We start from the raw sequence: 8,826 nt of genomic DNA on the forward strand, positions 1-8,826 counted from the left end.
ATTTTCTAAGATATTTTCACATCTTTTTTTATAACCTTTTCAACAGTAATCCTAATTTTCAGCTCTCATCTTTCATCATCATCCCATGTATCATATCTCATCGCACATCTCTCACCTCTTCATCATAACTATCATCTCTCATCTCTAATCTCCTATCTCTCATTTCTCATCTCTTATCTGTTATCTCTCATCTCTTATCCCCCATCTCTCATCTCTCACCTCCTATCTCTAATCTCTCATCTCATCTCGCATCTTTCATCTTTCTCCTCTCATCTTTTATCTCTCATACCTCATTTTTTAGTTTTCATATCTAATCTCATCTATTATCTCTAATCTATCATCATTCATCTCTCATCATCATCACCATCTTTCATCACTCTCCTCTCATCTTTTATTTCTCATATTTCATCTTTCATCTCTCATCATTCTTCATCAACATCATCTCTCATCTTTCATATCTTGTCTCCCATCTTTTATCTCTCATCTCTCACCATCATCATCTCTCATCTTTCTTTTTTCCTCTCTCATATCTCATCTCTCATCACCAACATCTATTATTATCATCATCTCTTATGTCTCTATTACATTTTCTAAGACATTTGTGCATCTTTTTTATAAACTTTACCACAGTCATGCCAATCTCATCTCTCACCTTTCACCTCTCATCTTTCATCAACTTCATCATCATCGTCTTCATCATCATGATCATCATCACCATCTCTCATCACTCATCTCTCTATTCTCTCTCATCTTCATCATCATCTCCCGTCTCTCATCTTTCATTTTTCATCTCTCATCTTTTATTTCTCATCTCCCATCTTTCATCCCTTTTCTCTCATCATCATCTATCATCTTTCATATCTCAAGAGCAAATTTTCAATACGTCCTAAGTAACAAAATAAACAAAAATGAGTTTTATGCATATTTTAATACCTAATATACTGCTTTGTTATGTGTAGCAAAATTACAATTCAATTGTAGTTAAAAACTTTTGAATTTAAAAAAATCAAACTGACCTAAGTAACAAAGTGAGCCCTTTTCATATGTGTCGCTTTGTCGGTACAATGACTTATGTAATACCCCAGACAGACATGTGATACGAGCGTGATTCCTGTACAACGGTACGCAGTGTCAAGAAAATTCTAACAAGACTGACTTGAACTGAGAGAATTTTCAGTATGGCACTCATTTCAAGCGCAATTGTACAGTGATTCTTGTATCACATGTGTGTCATAAGTATAACGCACGTAACACCCAACTGACGTAAGTGCGATGTCAAACCGACCTAAGTAACAAAATCATATAAACACGATTGAAAAGTGTTTACGACAAATAAAAAAAAAACAGTTCAAAGCACTATCGGGGGTGTCAAAGCCGGAATTCTGGCCGAGATAAATCGTGACCGGTCCTAGCCGTCTGCTATGGACACCACAAAGAAAAAAAAATACTGGAACTGCTTAAAATGGGTAAGTGTTCATGATTGTGACTACATTTAAAACCGTAATTTCAACGAACGTTTTCCTCTCTATCCGCAGATTCTACGCCCAGCCTGTGATGTGGATCAAGGCTTTGGAGTTGGTGGTGGACCGGTTGGTGGTGCAGGAAGGTGACCTAAGTTCGGTGATGACCGCCAGTGGATCTGCCGAGCAGCACCGTTCACTGTACTGGTCGCGAAGTGGTGTACACCTTACGAAATCTAGACGCTGACAAGTTTCTGCATACTCGGATTTGTGATTCGGCGTTCACCTTGCATCGGACCCCCATCTGGATGGACAGTACAACCGGGAAGCAGTACGAGGTGGCCCCTATCGATTTGGCCGATGGTTCCGGAATTGGTCATGTGTTAGTTCATCCGACCGAGGAAGGATATATGGGATTGTTGTGCTTCCGGAATGGATCGCTGGTTCGGGATATCTTGAAACGAGCCGAAGAAACTGAAAATTAGGAGAACTTCTGCGAGCTATTGGACTCAACTCAACGGGGAAACTTCGGAAACATTGCTCTACAGGAAATTCTGCAAGCTGTAAAAGGATCTCTCCGGTGGAATAAGTCCTGCAACCGTGAGTGCAACCTAAACGAGACGGAGTTGGCCAAGGCAAAGTTCAGTTCTCCACAGGCGGAAATTCGGACGCTGCTGGTTGAGGGCCAGATGTTGAACCGAAAGGTCTTCGCGTAGCTTTGGGAAGAACACCCGGATTTTGATCATCGGTGGAGCATTGGCCAATAAATCCATACTGCTTGTCGTGTTCAACGTATTCAATGCCCCGGTATAACATCCAGTAGAAGACGGAAGCAGCTCTGGTCGGAGCTCTCTATCGAGCCAAGTACGTCCTGGAGGTGGACCGTACCAAGGAAAGCGGCAAGTTAGCATTTCAATCGGCTTTGATTACATCCGAAGCACACTGCCTGATTTTACGATCTGGCGCAGGATAGTAGCGACATTTTACCGAAACGTAGGTCCGTTTATGATTAAATGAACAACAATATTCTAGGTATAAAAATAAATTATTACTTTGTTTCAAGCTGCTTCGATCTAATCTGTACGTATCTTATCTTATGAATAAAGAAAAAAAGGAAAACAGTATTTTTTGTTGAAGAAAATTCGATACGATTGATTAAGACGACTGAAAACTGATTCGATTGATCAAAGCGATGATGGATCGAGTGATATGCGTAGTTCGAATATCAGGGACACTTTCGAGTCCCTTTCGAATCTCGCAGGTTACGGGCAAGGTGATGGGCTTTCGCACTTGCATTTTAACATTGCTTTCAAGGGTGTAATTAAGAGAGCGGGGATAAACACGAGTGAAACGATTTTCACGAAGTCTGTTCAGCTGCTTATTTCGCTTCACATTAGTTTATCTTCAAGAAAGAAGGAACGTAACACGAATGAAGTCAGGCGAATCGGATCAGTCATTAATGTGTCGAAGATAAAGTACATGATGGTAAAGGGAGGAATCAACGCGCCCACCACCTCGATTTTTATCGACGGTGGTGAAATCGAGGCGGTTGAAGAATTCGTGTAATTGGGCTCACCAACAGAGAAATTCAGAGACGCATTGTGGCAGGAAATCGAGCTTACTTTGGACTCCGCAGAACTCTACGATCCAACAAAGTTCGCCGTCACACGAAGTTAACTATCTATAAAACAATGATTAGACCGGTAGTTCTCCATGTGCACGTAACATGGACCCTAGTGCAGAGGATCAATGCGCCCTTGGAGTTTTCGAACGGAAAGTGTTGCGTGCCATCTACGGTGGCAGACGTCTTGGAGAAGGCGAATGAACCACGAGCTGCATCAGCTGCTGAGAGAACCACCCACCGTCCAAACCGCGAAAATCTGGAGGATACGGTCACGTCATCAAGATGTCGGTCGGATAGCAACCCGACTAAAATGGTTCTCGAGAGCCATCCGACTGGTACAAGAAGATGTGGTGCGCAGCGAGCCAGGTAGGTGTAGTGACTCTACGCTTGATATAAATGCGCTACTCACAGATGAGTACTTAGAACTCCTAAAGGGACTTACGACAGAAAATGTAATGATAAGGAGAAATACAATGAGTTGTTTGTAGACCATGAACCTAAACGGTCTTGTTATTTCACGGCTTGAAAGATGGCTTTTATTGATCCTTTTACTCAACATAACAGTAGGTTGATCAAGTGGAGGACAATTTACGGACCCTTCGCGGAGTGCTGAGCTGGAGTCGCATAGCCATGAACCGAGTCGAATGGAGACGACTCCCACGTACAGCAGCGGACATCCAGACCTTAGTCTGACCGGTAAGGTAAATATGACCCAATGATCCCCCGTTACAAGATGTTACCTAAGAGACTCTCAGTGCTTACTTGTGATCATAGAATAACAGGTCAGACTAAACGAGCTTCAAATTAGTTTCATATTTCTATTTTATTGTTTAGCAACAGTACCACTATCATTCTTAATGGATTATTCCCGTCGTCTTTTGGTCGATATTCGTTCCGCGAGGATGACATCTCTGGTCCACTTCGTCCTCGATTTCCAGCTCGGTTTCCTTGAATCATGCTGATAGCGCTGTCAGTGAATCTTTGGGATGATTTTCGCCCGTGAAGATGAACGATGTTGCCTCGTTTCCAGCGCATGTTTGAGAAGTCCATAGGGGTGGTGTTCAGCCAGATCGAGCAACCGGACTTGTGGAGCATACTAGAGATCACCGAACCCACGGTTGGAAGTGCCACTTGGGCTCTATGTTGAAGTCTCTCGTCTTTCATCAGCTTCGGGCTTCATTGATCCATACGTTCGCTGGCTTGTTGAGTTTTTTTTAGTACGGAACATATGATTTGCTGATCTTTTTATTTTATTCACTTTAACCGGCGTGCCATTTGCCAGCAGGACATAGGTTCATTCTCTTCGGTACAGCATAAATAACTGCCAGAAGCAGTGGTGTGTTGCGATCTTTGCCCTTTTCGGAGAGTTCGTATGTCCGCAAAACTGGAACAAATGTCGAGTGTCTTTCGGGAATACACACTAATGCAGCGGATAGGGCACCTGTTCGAGTTCGGTGGACATCAATTTCACCTGGTTCTGGGGGTGGCGCAGGTGAATGAAACCTTGTGCAATACAAAACTGCAACTCATCGGTTTGGGGGGTTTGCCTGTCTGTCTGGGGCTTGTTACGGTTTGTTTTTTTGCTGCACGCGTTGGAAACACTTGCTGGAAAAGAAAATAATCATTAATATATGAAAATAGTTCTGCAAAAACTAAGAAAATACCTGTTTTTTTGGAGGAATTGGTTTGACCTAAGTCACATTTTTTCTTTCAAACGTCGTATCGATCTGACTTAAGTAACATAACAGCTGACTGCATGTCGTAACCGCACCGACGTAAGCAACATAAATTTGCGTAACGCGACGTAACGCTCCTGACGAAAGTAACCGACAGGTTCCAGAACGACTTAACAAAATGTCTTAACTATGTTTTCTGACACCAAACGTCGTAAAATTGTTTTAATGAAAAAAAAATAATGTTCTGTTATATTTTATCCAGTTTTTCATTAAAGAAGCAACAAATGCTATTTTTTTATATTGTTTGCGTGTATCCATTTAATTGATTTTGGTTGGATTGTTAAATAGGAATTAAAAATGAAAACCAAAACTTTGAATTCGGGTTTCTCGATAAAGTTCAAATGTTACTTAGGACGTATTGAAAATTTGCTCTTGATCTCATCTCCCATCTTTCATCCCTCATGTGTCATCATCATCTCTCACATTTCTTCTTTCCTCTCTCATATCTCATCTCTTTTCTGTCATCTCTCATCACCATCATCATGATCATCAACATCTCTTATCATCATCATTTCTTATATCTCTATTACATTTTCCAAGGCATTTGTGCATCTTTTTTTAAACTTTGCCACAGTCATGCCTTGCTCATCTCTCATCTATCATTATCATCATCTTTCACCTCTCATCTGCATCTCTCATCAACATCATCATCATCGTCCTCATCATCATCATCATCGTCCTCATCATCATGATCATCATCATCAGCATCTTTTATCACTCATATCTCTCTTCTCATGTCTTATCTTTCGTTTCTCTTCTCTCATCGTAATATCCATCTCTCATCATTATCACCATCTTTAATTTCTCATTATCTCTCTTCCCTCATCGTAATCTCTCATCTCTCATCATCATCATAACCATCTCTCATTTCTCATCTCATCATTTATCTATTATTTCTTATCTCTCATCTCTTTATTAAATTTTCCAAGACATTTGTGCCTCTTTTTTATAAACTTTATCACAGTCATCCCGATCTCATCTCTCCCCTTTCACCTCTCATCTTTCATCAACATTATCATCATCGTCTTCATCATCATAATCATCATCATCACCATCTCTCATCACTCATCTCTCGCTTCTCTCTCATCATCATCTCTCATCTCTCATTTTTCAATGTTCATCTCTCATATTTTATTTCTCATCTACCATCTTTCATTCCTCATTTCTCACCTTTCTTCTTTCCTCTCTCATATCTCTTAATTTTCTGTCATCTCTCATCACCATCACCATGATCATCAACATCTCTTATCATCATCTCTTATTTCTCTATTACATTTTTCAAGGAATTTGTGCATCTTTCAACTCTCATCTCTCACCAACATCATCATCGTATTCATCATCATGATCATCATCATCAGCATCTCTTATCACTCACTTATCTCTTCGCATCTCTTATCTTTCGTTTCTCTTCTCTCATCGTCATATCCATCTCTCATCATTATCACCATCTTTAATTTCTCATTATCTTTTTTCTCTCATCGTAATTTCTCGTCTCTCATCATCATCATTGCCATCTCTCATTTCTCCTCTTATCATTTATCTCTTATCTCTTTATTACATTTTCCAAGACATTTGTGCATCTTTTTTATGAACTTTACCACAGTCATGCCAATCTCATTCTCATCTCTCATCTTTCACCTCTCATCTCTCATCAACATCATCTCATCAACATCACTTATCTCTCTCTTCTCTCTTATCATCATCATCATTGCTTTTTTTTATTATGGCTTACCCTCTCGGGGGAATTCGTTTTTTTTCAAATTATGGCTTACCCTCTCAGGGCTTACCCTTTCGGGGGAATTCACCATCGGCTTACCCTCTCGGGGGAATTCACCGTTAGCTTACCCTCTCGGGGGAATTCGCTTTTTTTATGGCTTACCCTCTCACGGGAATTTACCATTGGCTTACCATCTCGGGGTAATTCACCATCGGCTTACCCTCTCGGGGGAATTCACCGTTAGCTTACCCTCTCGGGGGAATTCGCTTTTTTTTTGCTTACCCTCTCAGGGGAATCACCATTGGCTTACCCTCTCGGGGGAATTAACCATCGGCTTACCCTCTCGGGGGAATTCACCGTTAGCTTACCCTCTCGGGGGAATTCGCTTTTTTATGGCTTACCCTCTCAGGGGAATTTACCATTGGCTTACCCTCTCGGGGGAATTCATCATCGGCTTACCCTCTCGGGGGAATTCACCGTTAGCTTACCCTCTCGGGGGAATTCGCTTTTTTTTTGGCTTACCCTCTCTGAGGAATCACCATTGGCTTACCCTCTCGGGGGAATTCACCGTGTGCTTACTCTCTCGGGGGAATTCGCTTTTTTGGCTTACCCTCTCAGAGGAATCACCATTGGCTTACCCTCTCGGGGGAATTCGCTTTTTTATGGCTTACCCTCTCGGGGGAATTCACCATCGGCTTACCCTCTCGGAGGAATTCACCGTTAGCTTACCCTCTCGGGGGAATTCGCTTTTTTATGGCTTACCCTCTCAGGGGAATCACCACTGGCTTACCCTCTCGGGGGAATTCACCATCGGCTTACCCTCTCGGGGGAATTCGCTTTTTACTATGACTTACCTTCTCAGGGGAATTCGTCATTGCATTACCCTCTTCGTCTTCAAATTGGCTTCTTTAGCGGTGTTAAGATAATTCCATATTCAGAATCTGCATGCAAAACTGAGCCGAAATCCAAATTTTCATGAATTTTGGTGCCCGGGAACCTATTTAAAAATCAGTTTGAAGTTTGTATGGGAGCGATTTGTCGAATCACCCCTCGTCGCATTTTGTACTGGGCGGAGCTGTCAAGCAGTTGGCCAGTTGTCAAAAGGTGATTTCGAAAAATCTCTTCGAAAGCGATTTTAGGTACCAAAATGAAGTTCTTAAAATCTGAAAAAAAAATCATGGTGGTTCAGAAAATGGTGCTCTTTTGTATAGAAACAAAAAATCATTACATTTTTCTTAATTTAAAAACCCAATTATAGTTTTTCTCGCTAGCTGCACCTGAAAAAATCTGATGACTCCTCAACGAGCCTCAAAAATCTGATGACTCCTCAATGTAGTTTCAATTCCTACTGGAATCCGAACAGTAACCAAATTGTATTTATTTCAGCAGAGCGAAACAAACATTTTTCAAACAGCAGACATAGACTCTGGAATCGAGACTGGAACACAGAAACGAAGCTTTCTCTTCTCCTCCCCAACTGGACCAACTACAACTTTTCTTTGCATGAGAAACCACCATTCAAAACAGCTGCATTTCAAAGGCTACTGGTACCGTTTCAGGTTTGTGTGCGCAGAATCGTTAGGATTAATACTTCAACCTAGCTTCCCCGATATATTTACGCCGGGGGTATAAATGTAACATTGCAATTAGTCGTTACACATTTAGCTTTCTTCTTGTGCCAAGAAAAAACAACCGCAACGGCCACTCAAAGCTCATCCAAAGTCAAAAGCCACACATAAACCCCACGCATAGAACAACGCCAAACTAAAAGACCGACGCAACACAAAACGAAACCGAGGAGGACAACTTAACCGAGGGCTCCGGACGAGAGAAAGAAAGACACGTTTATACTCGTTGGTAGTCAAACTCGAAGTGAAGATTTTATTGTCATAAACGGAAATACATAACGCTAATAAAACAAGTGTTGCCAGAAGGGCTGCATACTTGGTGTAGTCGGTTGCGTACTCTTACACGGTTAACACCCCCCTTCAAGCCGATACACCTAGTAACATACGTAATTTTTCGAATTGTACTCTAGTCAGACCCTTGGTCATAATGTCAGCGATTTGCTCTTCTGATGGCACATACTCTAAACGAACTATTCCCCTTTGAACTTCGTCTTGCACGAAACGGTAGCGCACGTCGATGTGCTTTAGGCGTTTCGTCATCCTGTCGTCTTCAGCTACGGTGATGCAAGCTTGATTATCTTCGTGAATAACCGTAGGACCGCCAACATCTCGCTGGAAATCCTTCAGCAGCATCCTCAGCCAGATCGCCTCCTTTACCGCA

General features: G+C 41.7%; 1 long non-coding RNA gene and 1 pseudogene across 1 annotated transcript; one reads left to right on the forward strand and one right to left on the reverse strand.

Annotated features, from left to right (window-relative positions):
- Positions 1–1,245: 1,245 nt before the first annotated feature.
- On the forward strand, positions 1,246–4,312 carry LOC115258663 (xylulose kinase-like; annotated as a pseudogene).
- A 143-nt stretch (positions 4,313–4,455) lies between these two features.
- Positions 4,456–5,190, reverse strand: LOC109426809 (uncharacterized). Its single transcript, XR_002134069.3, has 2 exons — positions 4,749–5,190; positions 4,456–4,689 (listed from the first exon to the last, which is right to left on the reverse strand). It is a non-coding gene; the product is annotated as an uncharacterized LOC109426809 (long non-coding RNA).
- Between the last annotated feature and the right edge of the window lie 3,636 nt (positions 5,191–8,826).

This window comes from Aedes albopictus, chromosome 2 (assembly GCF_035046485.1).
Source record: "Aedes albopictus strain Foshan chromosome 2, AalbF5, whole genome shotgun sequence".
NCBI lineage: Eukaryota > Metazoa > Arthropoda > Insecta > Diptera > Culicidae > Aedes > Aedes albopictus.